The sequence below is a fragment of the Haemaphysalis longicornis genome, unplaced genomic scaffold (assembly GCF_048455015.1).
Source record: "Haemaphysalis longicornis isolate Haplotype H1 unplaced genomic scaffold, Haemaphysalis longicornis Haplotype H1 scaffold_2, whole genome shotgun sequence".
NCBI classification, from domain to species: Eukaryota; Metazoa; Arthropoda; class Arachnida; order Ixodida; family Ixodidae; genus Haemaphysalis; species Haemaphysalis longicornis.
The window spans coordinates 24,376,332-24,389,591 of NW_027526295.1; the positions used below are offsets into that span (position 1 = coordinate 24,376,332).

The window sequence follows — 13,260 nt, forward strand, 5'->3', positions numbered from 1 at the left end:
GGAGGGTGTCTATCTAAGTCTGTTTGAGCGGTGTTGTAACGTCAACTCTGTTTTTCGCTTTTTTTGTTATGCAGGTTTCAAGTTCTAAGCGGCAACAAGCATTGTGGAAGAGGGCAGTTAAACAGCTACGGGTAGTCATGGTGTCTCCCGAACAGTGTGGGGGATCATTGAGTGTCCCATAGGAGCGCACAACGCTTCTATACATTTTCATACGATCCCGACATTTTAAACAAGCTACTGTGGAGAGCCAGACCCGATATGTAATCATACTACACATTTATGCTGTAATGAATCATCTAAAGTGTGCTCCCGGTAATGCGATTTTGGTGGCTGCACATTTAAGCGTCACCCACTCTCTTAATAAGCATTTTATGCTCACCTTGTTTCGTTGCGAAAAGGTATCTTGTAAGGATCGTCAAAAGCGAAGATGCCCATAGGAACGTCTGCGAATAAAATTAGAACAACACTATTATGAACAAATTGCGCAAATGACATATCGATCACGTTTTGAGAAAAACTAAACCATGTGCTAAGCCCAGCTAATGCAGTGTCATCAGGAGGACTTACATAGAGATTCGTCTTCGCTGCGGTACCGGGGCATTGTGTGAAAAATACTTGCATCCCAACTGTAACGGTAGAGAGAAAAACGTGCAAACGCAGCTTAAAGTACGTTACCATGACTAAATTTGGCCTTAATGCGCTATAATTATTATTTATTTTTGCTTCCAGTATGGGTGTGCATCACGTCGGAATTCCGAATTTATCAAGCAGAAGTTAGAGCCCATGTGCCAGGAGCCTTATGAATATTTCGACCAATGTAGCTAACAAACTACCGGAGATATCCGGAATGAGATGAGTCTAATTCTCTGGGTGCTCAGGGCGGCCCTAGCGACACTGGGTTTTTTGCGCATTTGTGATAAAATTTGTGGTGGGGTACCCTTGAATCGGCCAGTTTGCAGTTGCGAAAATTGTATTTGGTGAATGGATGAAGAAGCCCCTTCAATGGTGGAAGTTCATCCAAAAATTTACCTTATTGCAATATTTCTCTTTCTCTGCTATTCGCTCTGCGAAAAACAAATTGAAATTTCTAGTTGTGGCACTTTTGAAACTAGAGTTCAACATTGAAAGTTCAACCCTTCATTCCGCAATTGATAGGTATGAGCCAGCAACGCGTGGAAAGGGTTCCGCGGACTGTGCTTATCGCGTGCGTTGTCCGATAAACGTGTATTCTTCAGTACATTACTCCCCCACTACGCTGTGTCCGCGTATACATGCTTTAATCGAATTAAGGCGCAGCTTCTAGTACACTCTATCGCAGCCAAATCTAGATTCACCCCTTGCTGGCCTAATGACTGTGGTAAGACTTCCGAGTGCAGCGCGCCGTTTACATGACGTCGACGTGGCAGAAACTGGGGCCGCTCGCTGCGCTGCAGCCATGCGAAGGAGGCCAGAGAGTGATACCGAGCACCTCTAAACAAATCATTTGCACGACCGCCAAAATCGTGGTGATGCATTATTTAGGACATCCGGCAGTTCAATTGGTTAAACCGGTGCTGATAGTCGCAACGCAGTAAGAAATTGTTCCTAGATTTTAAATATACTGTCAAGTGGATATTTATCAAGCAGCGGTCCCCTGCTTGTGGTGTGTGTGATCGCCGTGCAGTGTTCAATCCCAAGCTAGTATTACATTCCCTCTTCTTGCAGAGCCAGGTATTCGAAGACGACGACGAAAAGGTGTGGGTACTGCGCTGGCGGGCCAGACTGATTCGGCCATCTTCGCTGAGACTCGCCGTGCTGCCTTTACTCCTCGGTGTAGCGCTATGCCTAATAAATAGGTACATCGCCACCCTGCAGCTGTCTACACCTCCGTCTACAAAGACGCTACACTGGTGGAGGAGCCGGGTTTTCTGATGGCTGGATCCTTGTCCGGCGCCAGCCCAGAAACGCCGTGTCTCATCGACACCCCGGTGCATCGGAGCAGTCGGCGCCAGCTCGGTCTCTCTCCTGAATTACCGGGCCTTTCCAACGTCTGAACCCGTCGGGCCCCGCAAGCTCCCGTTATGGCCACACCTCAGGTGGTAATTCACCAGCCTCGCGACCCCAATAAATTCCACGGGATGTCTTCGAAGACGTGGAAGACTGGCTTCATCACTTCGAGCGTGTTGCCACTTTTAATGAGTGGGACGATGCGCTCAAACTGCGCCACGTCTACTACTCGTTGGAAGACGGCGCTCGTATTTGGTACGAGAACCATCAGGCTACATTCACGTCCTGGACCGACTTCCACTAGGAGCTTCAGGAAGCCTTTTCCGACCCGGACCGTCGTGAGCACGCGCTGCGGTTGCTCCTGTCCAGAATCCAGAAACCCAACGAGAGTGTCACCATGTTTGCCGAGGACATGGCACGCCTTTTTCGCCGCGCTGATCTTGCCATGTCGGACGCGAAGAAACTTCGCTACCTTATGCGCGGCGTCAAAGAGCAGCTTTTTGCCGGCCTTCTCCGAAACCCGCCACGCACTGTGCAAGAGTTCGTCAGGGAGGCGACGGCTATGTATTGAGCGGGCTGTGCAGGTGCGAAGTCGGCAGTATTCTCGGAGGTCCGCCAACGCTCCCGGAACCACTGCTAGCCTGACGAGCGAGGAAAGTTCTTTGTGGGAACTGATCAAGTCGGTCTTGGGCGAAGAGCTAGGCTAGCTTGGAATTGCGACTCCACAGCCGACACCATCCGTGGCCAGGATTGTGCGAGAGGAGCTGCGCTAAGCATTCTCGCCTTCCGACCCGCCCGTGCAAGAGAGCCCCGCAAGCTAAGCAGCAGCAATGCGCCAGCACCCACCAAACCTGCCGACTGTCCCACACCGTCAACCACTCCCGCCTTAGCAGTCATGGCCCACTTCGCAGCAAATATTCCCACACACTCGAGTTCGCAAAACGGATTTGTGGCGCACAGTTGAGTGGCAGCCCCTGTGCCATCACTGCGGGGAGCCTGGCCACGCCTACAGACGGTGCCCCGACCGCGAGATCGGACTCTATGGCTTCTCTCCGGCTGCTCCTCCTCCCCGTCTTGGCCAGCGGTGGACCGAAATCGCCGACTACCTCTCCGCACGCAACACCACGTCGCCTACTCGTCAATCCCGCTCACCTTCTCCGGCACCGCACCTCCCGCCGACCCGTCGCGCCCCTCGAGACGGCCACGACGTCCGGTTTTCCAGCCCCCGGCAGGGAAACTAGACGAAGCGATCTCGGGAGGCAAGGTTGCTGATTGCGGAAGCTCGGAAGTCCTTCCACCGCCGCCGACGTGAACCAACGGTTTTGCCGCGACCACTCGGCGAGAACAAAGCGCCCATAGAGTATTGCCGCTGTGTAAGCACACGACGACGACGACCCTTAACGCCGACGAAGGTGCTAGTGCTGAGAGCTCAGCGTTACTATCGACGGGCACTAGGTGACCGGTTTGCTGGACACCGGAGCAGACTATTCTATCGTGAGCCAGCAATTTAAAGACTCCGTGGGACGGGCCTCAGTTTCGGTCCGCCGAAGGCCACCTGATGACACCAGTCCGTAAATGCACGGCTAGGATTCGTCCAGGAGGCACTGACTTTGTTGGCACTTTCGTCATTCTACCTCGGTGCTGCAAAGACGTAATCTTCAGCATAGATTTCTGCCGTGAATACGACGCCGTTATAGACATAGGCGAGGGCAGGGTGAGCCTATCGACGCACCTGCCTCTAGTACAGCCTACCGAGAACCGACGTCGGCCGCTGCGAATCGCCGCTGACGACGTAAGTGTGCCGCCACGGACCTGCGCGTTTGTCGCAGTAGAGTGCAACGATCCTTGCACTGCCGATAGCGTTGCCGAGCTGCACACATTGCTCTTCCTCGACCACGGCTTTGCCATCGCGAGAGACCTCGTGCACCTGTCCTGTGGCCGCGGAAATCTCCTGCTCACCAATGAACACCAGTGCTGCCAATGAACGCCAGCACATCCTGAAAGGGACTACTGTAGCCTTCTTCGAAGGTGTCGACGACTTTGTGCTTCAAAGTAGTGCCACTGCAACAGCGATAGACGTCAGCACCAACCTGTCATACGAAAAACGCCGAGCGCTCCTTGACCTACTGGAACAATATGCGGACTGTTTTTCTTTCATGTCAAGTGTCCGCCAGACGCATCTGACAAAGCACAGAATAATTACCGAAGATACGTCCAGGCCCATCCGTCAGAATCCGTACGGTGTGGCCCCAAAGGAGCGCGATGCAATACGGCGGCAAGTACAGCAAATGCTGCAAGACGACGTCATCGAACCATCGAATAGTCCCTGGGCGTCGCCCGTCGTTGTAGTGAAAAAGAAAGATGGGACATTACGGTTTTGTGTGGACTACCGCAAACTCAACGCGGTTACCAAAAAATGTCTACCCGTTGCCTCGCATTGACGACTCCCTCGACAGACAACGACACGCCCGCTATTTTTCGTCTATGGACCTAAAAAGGGGGTATTGGCAGATCGAGGTCGATGAACGGGACCGCCAGAAAACCGCTTTTGTGACGCCCGATGGACTGTACCAATTTAAAGTGTTGCCGTTCGGGTTGTATTCCGCTCCAGCCACTTTTCGAAGACTGATGGACACCGTGCTGTCGGGCCTAAAGTGGCAAACTTGCTTGGTGTATCGGACGACGTGATCGTGTTTTCCACGACGTTTGAAGAACATCTCGAACGTCTCACGTCGGTCGTCAAGGCAATACGATGCGCCGGACTTACGCTAAAGCCTGAAAAGTGTCATTTCGGGTACGAGGAACTCCTGTTCCTCGGTCATGTAGTTAGCAGGGACGGAGTTCGACCTGATCCTACTAAGACTGAAGCGGTATCCCACTTCCCCGTGCCAACCAACTAGAAAGCCGTGAGGCGCTTTTTGGGGCTATGCTCCTATTACCGAAGATCTATACAGAACTTCACCCCCATTGCAGCTCCGCTGACCAACCTTACTCGGGATGATGTCGCGTTCCTTTGGAATGACGAGCAACACAGGGCATTCGACGAGCTGCGCCAACGGTTGCAAACACCTCCGGTCTTGGCCCATTTTGACGAAAACGCCAGCACCATGCTCCATACCGACGCCAGTAACGTTGGACTCGGAGCGGTTCTTCTGCAATTGCAAGACGGCGTCGAACGCCAGCCGAACGTTGTCCTCTTCGGAAGCCAACTACTCGGCCACCGAAAAGGAGTGCCTCACCGTCGTTTGGGCAGTACTTAAATTTTGACCCTACCTGTATGGCCGTCCATTTACAGTGGTCAGTGACCATCACTCATTCTGCTGGTTGATGAGCCTAAAAGACCCGTCTGGTCGATCAGCTCGGTGGAGTCTGCCGCTTCAAGAATTCGACGTCAAAGTCGTTTACAAGTCCGGCCAAGAGCATGCCGACGCCGATTGTCTCTAACGAGCACCAGCTTGACCTGCGTCGGCGAATGACTATACCGATTACGACGCTTTTCTTGGAGTGCTGGACACATCCTCCGTGTCGGAGCAGCAACGGGGAGACTCCTAGCTACGGCCGCTGATTGATTTCTTGGAGGGGCGTTTACCCACTGTGCCTCGAGTGTTTTCGAGAGGGCTGTCATCCTTCAGTCTCCGCGGTGGAGTCCTGTATAAAGCAAACTTTTCTCCGCGTGGCCGAAGCTACCTGCTTGTTGTTCCCGCAGTACTTCGTAACGAGGTTCTGCAGGCTTGCCACGATAAGCCGACGGCGGGTCTCCTCGGCTTCACCCGTACCCTGACTAGGATCCAGCAGTCATACTACTAGCCAAAGCTTTCTGCAGCCGTGCGGCATTACGTGCGCACCTGCCGTGAATGTCAATGACGGAAAGCGCCACCACTCCGGCCCGCGGGCCTCCTTCACCCTGTCCAAATCCCACAAAGCCGTTTGAACAGGTCGGGATTAACCTGTTGGGGCCATTTCCGACGTCGTCCGTGGGGAACAAGTGGAATGTAGTCGCCACCGACTACCTCACTCGGTATGCAGAAACAAAGCTCTCCAAAGAGGACCTGCATTCGAGGTTGCCAAGTTTTTTTCTTGACAACATTGTTCTCCGGCACGGTGCCCCGGCCATTGTTATTACGGACAGAGGCAAAGCATTTACTGCTGGGCTCGTCGACGCAGTGATGCAACTCAGCGGTACTTTACTTCGGACCTCAACAGCGTACCACCCGCAGACGAACGGGTTGAGTAAATGCTGAGTATGTACACCGACGCCGAGCACAAGACCTGGGACGCCGTATTGCCATATGTCAGATTCGCTTACAATACGGCTCAACAAGACACGATCCGGACGACGCCGTTCTTCTTTCTATATGGCCGGCCCGTGACCACTATGTTAGACGCAATGCTGCCTCATTACACCAGCAACGACAAAATGCAGCTAAATGAGTTTACGCAACGAGCGGAACAGGCGCCTCAACTGGCGCGCTTACGAACAAGGCAGCAACAGCGCTACGACACGCACCGTTACAACCTCCGTCACAGGACTGTCGTTTTCAAACCCGGCAAACGAGTCTAGGTATGGGCTCCTGTTCGACATCGAGGACTCTCTGAAAAGCTTGAAAGCTTTTGAAAGCTGAAAAGCTGAAAGCTGAAAAGCTGAAAAGCTTTGGTCCCTATAGAGTTTTGCGCCAACTTAGCGACGTAACCTATGCGGTTGTGGACGAATCGTTTCTCAACGCCGGCGTAACCGCCACCCTGACGTGGTTCATGTCGTGCGTATGAAGCCCTACCTGACAAGTTGAGGGACAATGCCTCGCGCGCCTTCATTTTTTTCGAGAAATTTGCACCTATCGGGACGATGCTCTCTCGAGGAGGGGGGGAATGTCACGTGGATATTTATCAAGCAGTGATCCCCTGCTTGCGGTGTGTGTGATCGCCGTGCAGTGTTCAATCCCCAGCGAGTGTTGCGTTCCCTCTTCTTGGCCAGCTACGTATTCGAAGACGACGACGAAAAGGTGTGGGTCCACTGTTCGCGGGCCAGACTGATTCAGCCATCTTTGCTGAGACTCGCCGTGCTGCCTCTACTCTTCGGTGTAGCGCTACGCCTAATAAATAAATACATTGCCACCCTGAAGCTGTCTACACCTCCGTCTACTAAGACGCTACAATATTTTACTAAAATAAATCAACCAAAATCCTTACTCATGAAGAAACGGACACTCCTATCTTAATGGCAAAAAATGTCCTATTTATACTACTGTTCGTTCATTTTCAGGGCTTCAGGCCATTCGCCTTGTGCATATTGCGTACTGGCAAAGTTTGATACACTTTGTATTCTGTCGCTGCGCAATTGGATCAAAACTGCAGTAACCTAATCAGTAAATGCTATGAATTCGTGCATTTTCACCGTTCAAACGTTTCTACGAAAGTCCTGTTCAGCCTCATCGAGTAGGCGTTGCTCTGGATGCGGAAGTATGTTGATAGGAAGTCGGTGTCTTGTACTCCTTGAAGAAGCTGTAAGAAAACGAAAAATAAAACGTGTTTAAAAATTACCGCCTGAACTTCTGCTTGCCTTATCATATTCTAAATTTTTTCACAACGATTCCTTTCCCATGTGAAAGCTATGACAGCAGATCAACAACTTCGAGAATATTTAGGCAGTCCCTACGATGGACTAGATGCCGAACGTGGTGTGCCACTATCATCCCCATAATCTTTTTACGTAAGGCGATGAAGCCTTAGCGTCGTGTAGCCGCAACACTGAGCCTAAGGAGTTGCTAAGCGATATCAAACTTATGTACATCAAGCTTGGCCCTCTGGTTGAGGACGTCAGAGGTCACAGCGTGGCGTGAGGACTCGCGGCGGAGGTCATTACCCTCCTTCGGACTGCTCGCTGGGCTCCTGTCGTGCCACGTGCGATAGTCGGCGATAGTGATGTTGGCAGCGAAATTAACAACGTCAGCGTCACTTTCAATGCTCTGTTTCCCGATGGGGGTGGTGTGGGTATGCGGTGGCAAAGATGAACAATAAACCACATAAAAAGAAATTTTAAAGAGTCCTCAATCTTGTTGGACAGCACAAGCGAGACCTTTGCTGAGCCCGCAACTTCACCCACACCAATCAACAATCCTGCCTCCCTAGAGCATCACCCAGACTGACACACAGTCTGCAAATGCTTCTCTCTATCCCTAAGTCCAAAACGTGGGGATAGATGCACCACCTGCTAACCTCTACATGAGCGAATGAGTTTTCATACTGCGTTGTGCTACGAAAACTGCGCAGGGGAATGCGCTGTTGGTCCGATTTAAGGTAGGGAATATTGAATTGTAAGAAACTATATTTGCGCTGGTTTCTTTGAGAAAGCATCATGAACTCAACATTCTGCCTTCCAAGAGCGTACAAGCGTTTCCCACGCAAGCCCTGGCCGCAGCTGCAAGGAATTACGCGCTGTATTGGTCTAAAGTCCGAAGTACAAGTAGTATGCACGTACCAACAGCACTGGGCTTCGCATATGATTAACGCATAACTGGGTTCTTGTATAGATTGCCGAAGCGCTTTAATGGATTGTCAGACAAAGTAAGGTAGTGCTGCTCACGGGACCATCACTGTGATAGGTGACTGAGCAGTTAAATCAAATGTCATAGATACCATGGTTTACACACGTACAGATAAATTGTTTACGACAGTTATGATGCTTTTTTCATCTCTCCGGTTTGAGGAGAAAGACGCTGGCCGTAATTGCTATAATCAATCAATCAATCAATCAATCAATCAATCAATCAATCAATCAATCAATCAATCAATCAATCAATCAATCAATCAATCAATCAATCAATCAATCAATCAATGTTTATTATAGTGCCCAGGAACAGCGGAGGCCTTCGTGCTGTAGCACTCAGAGGGGAAAATGCAGCTCTGTAGTACATCAACAATTTGCTAATAAACACTCAGTGAGCAAAAAAAAAACTACAAAAACGACAAAGAAGATTAGAAATAAAATAGTGCAATCCAACCGACTTTACACAATCAATTCGTGCTGGCGCACAGAAAAGGTATAAGACAGCAATGAAATACATCAACAGCTGGCAAATGAACAATAATAATAATCATAATAATAATAATATTAATAATATAATAATCATGTCGGTTGAGGGGAATGCTGTTCAAACATATCCAGAGTGCGTGAAATTGTTTTTCGTGCCTAAGAATGAACCTCTAGCATTTCAAAACGTCGCCGTCTACTGGGAAACTTCCGCAAGGCCTGGGATTTTTCCGACCTAGAAGGACTTGTTTAATACGACAACGGGCTGCTGCGTCGTCTGAAGAACGCCTAAAAGGTACTCTGGGCGTTGCAAAAGACGGCGAGAGATGCTCTTCACGCGTGTCTGATAGAGTGGTTCGTCACCTATGTGTCTCAAAAATTATGTCCTGGCTGCAGGCTCGATTTCATAACGCGTCCAAGCAGTGGAGGAAGTTACGGGAAGCGTTGAGGTAGAGGCGACTCCCGTAGCTGGCGTGGAATGTCGTCTCTCTGACAACGGCGCCAGTGTTTAAATGTCATCCCTCTCTACGTTCTCTCTCCACTCTATTTCCCTGTGCCTCGCTGTCGCTTGCTGCTTACGGAACGACGCGGGTAGGCGCAAAAATTTTGCCTACTTGCCCTATCTATTGCTACCGCAACAATTAATGTCATCGGGGACTCATTGCTCTTGATAGAGCACTTAAAAAAATACGTTATCGTGTCGCTAGCTCTCACCAGATTATTGAGCTCTTTCCTCTTTTCTGAGTCCAAGACCCATGGAGGGAGGTAGCTTCGCAGGGTTAGTGACTTGACCTGCGAAAAAGCACCGCCTTACTCATTCTATGGGAAAATTACGACAAACGTTGGCGCACTTTCTACGGACACAGAACTTTGTTACCGCAAAATTATCCCTCGGTAATGAAATGTCTATACTTTCATGTGCAGCTTACCCGCTCATGGCAGTCCTTTCAACAGTGATTACTCTGCAATTTTTTAGCGAAATGAAAAGGTCTTTCGCACAGCTAATATTTGGGGTGAATACTTGCTTTGTGCACAGTTTCAAGTCGCGCACGTTGCGCGACTGGGTTCCTGAGCCATGGGAACTATCCCATAGAAATGCATGGGGAGTTAGATTTGACAGCGAATTACACAAAAAATATTCAGAAACCTGAAATGTTCTTTTAGCGTTTTAATCTTCACGTTGACTTCTAGCTTTATGCCAAATATCATTTTCCTAAAGTGGTTTTTCTAGGTTCCTGAGAGGTTGTAATTTTGAGCGAGAAAGCTGGGTATGTAAAACAATTTGACGTAGTTTTTTCACCGTGCTCCTTGACTGACTTTCTTATATGAAACTTCGACACTCCTTTTTCGGTAATCTAATGATGTAGTCAAGAAATCATTAGGAGTTGAGCACGTGGGTCTAAAGCAAACAAACATTTTCTATATAAACGCATTAACTTATATACGACGTCATGAGCGCTGTCGCCTTGTTTGGATTGGGGGTTAATTCCAAACCCTAACGCTTATTTATAGTGAGTATTTATTAATTCGAAGTATTTAAGAGCTGAAACAGCGTCTAGTGCGGGATTGTTGGTACACACTGACATTAGAAATCAGCGCTCGGACGGGACAAAAGAAGTGACAGAGTGGGCGCTGACTAACACCAACGTAAATATTCCGGCCACTCAGTCTCTTACCATGCATATCAAACCATTCCAAACTCGTGAAGAGAGGTATTGCAATTTCGACGCCCAGAAACGCACTTTATCGGTCTTGTTCGCACAAAATGGGAGATGGCTTTTTCGCGCCGGTACAAAGGCTGATGACAAGAACAGGATTCCCCACACCGATGCTCTTGTGGTTGCGTGAGACATTATTGACGAAAATGCGCTGCCGAAAGCGAGTGAATGAACGCATAGGGACGGAAAAGAGGAAGCTAGGAGTCATCCCGTATGGTCATGGCGTTTCTCACCGACTGAAAAAAAAAAAAAAACTTGCAGCTCAAGCCAGAATCGCCGTTGTGTTTAGTGCTCCCACGCAATTAAGCGGGCTGTGCAGCATAGTCAACCGCCGTGAAATCTCGCCCAAAGAAACAAGAAAAATTCCGCCATTTGTTGAATCCGAGTCAGACATTTTCTATGGCAATCTGGAGACGTGTGGAATGTCCTACATGGGCCCAAAATGGTGTTCTTTCAATTACTGGCTGCGCGAACATGCAAACACATTAGGAAAACACAGGCAGCAATTTTGCTCTACATTGTGCGAAGTGCACGCTCAAATTAGACCAGACACGTGTGCTTCGAAAGGGCAAAGAACGGTGCCCCAGAGAGATCTTTGAAGCCAGCATAATCAACCAGCGAAAGGAATGCCATTTATTGACATGATACAAAAAGCACGAATATCTCCACCGATGACGATCCCTGTAGATATAAGTGCGTTTCGCATCTTGTCATCTTTATCTCAAGCTTTGCAATTCTGTGCTTCTTTCTGTGGGTGTATATTCCGACACGGCGAAATAACCTCGTATCTGTGAAGCAGCGTCCAGTGTGTCACTTCTTTTGTGCCGTCCAAGCGCTGTTGTTTAATATCTTCAAGAAGAATGCGAGCAACAACAATGGTTCCACAGAAACAGTTTAAGATGGTACAGAACCACAAAAAACCGTCAAAAAAGTTTGTTTTACAGGTGGTGTCAGAATAATTCACTCAGACTGCATCTCCGTCCTCCCATCGCACTGTTCAAGCTTGGGGAAACGGTCATCAATTGCAGGAACCTGGGCACGAGCTTAAGGCACCATCGCCAGCTTGGCGCTCAGGCAGAGACTCTCGACTCCTCACCGCGGTCGACAAGGTTCCAAAATCGTGGTTCCAAGTGGGTTCCAAATCACTTTCTCTTTTTCAAGCGCTGCTTAGGAGGCAGAGTTATTAAGTCGAGCTACCAAGTATACAAATGTCTGTCGGTTTCCAGCATCGAAATAAGTTGAAAATAGGTGCTAAAGAAAAACAACTATCATATTAACTGAAGGAATGTCATCCTTCAGTTGAAAAATGTTGATAGTTTTATGGATGCTTTGAACTACGGAGGCCACAACGGTGACGGAATACAAAATAATTTCGACCTCCTGGGGATCTTCAAATTGGGTTGACGTCTGACCACATGGGGTTTTTATTTGTTATCTCCATTAAAGAAACGATAGTTACGGCAGGGATCGAACTGAGGGCTAAGGAACCCAACGTCGGAGTCGCATAGTAACCGCTGCGGGGGGAATAAAATAGGGAAAACAGAGCTGTTTTAGCATTCCTTTCTGTTCTTGTAAAGGAATCACCTTGTAGAAACAAACCGCACTAGAAATCGGGGAAACAGACTTTTTTGATGGTGCCAACGTTGATTGATTTCAGGAAAAACAATGGAAGTAAACAATATTTATTACATTTAAAGGCCATTTAAGAAAGATTTTCAAACACTCGTGATTGCACCTGCCTTTCCTTCAGCCTTCCGGATCAGTAAGCACATAGACGGAACAACGTTTTCGAGCCCATTTCTTGCTTACTCTGAGTCATATTCCTGTCTTTGATATCACTTCAGCTATTCCGTTTAATGTAATCACCCTGTGTTTAAGTAGTAGAAAACACATAAGGCTGTAAATTATTTTTGTGCGCCTCTCCCAGTTTCGTGCTTCTCTATATAATCGTTTGCCCCAATTAATTACAAAATCGAGGTTGCTCACGTGGTGCTGCACTTTTTTGAGGTAGGCCGGCGTGAATCCCCACGGCGAGGTCTCCGCCGCCGAAAGAGCGCGTTGGACAAACCACTGCACTACGGCGTCTTTCTGCACGGAAGCAAGAAATTGCTAAAGTATGGTTCCTGCTTTTGAAGCACACATTTCAAGAAGTACTAAACAGAGGCAGTCATAACCCTTTCCTGCGCCTTGGACAACCATGCGATTTCGCGAATTAGTACGTGATATCATAAATTCACAGCACAGAGACCCTGGGCGTTTTGAACGTCCACTAACTGTATTGTTGTTCTTAGTTTACTCAGTCTGCCCCTAAAACAAGGGCGGGAAAGGAGACATTATTCGTTGAGAGTTTCTATTTTAAGGTGCCCACATTGCGCTGTCGCGTCGCTGTAGCCAAAAATACTAACAGATTGATACCGCCGTATCATGTCCCGCTTTGCATAGAATCAGAAACAAGGGGCTGGGAGTCGTGAGCTATAGTTGCACAAGTCTGATTTTTTTTTTCATCACGGATGAAAGTTGCAGTTTGCT

General features: G+C 48.8%; 1 pseudogene; it reads right to left on the bottom strand.

Moving 5' to 3' along the window:
- Positions 1 to 11,692: 11,692 nt before the first annotated feature.
- On the bottom strand, positions 11,693 to 11,831 carry LOC144171248 (small nucleolar RNA U3; annotated as a pseudogene).
- Positions 11,832 to 13,260: the final 1,429 nt, after the last annotated feature.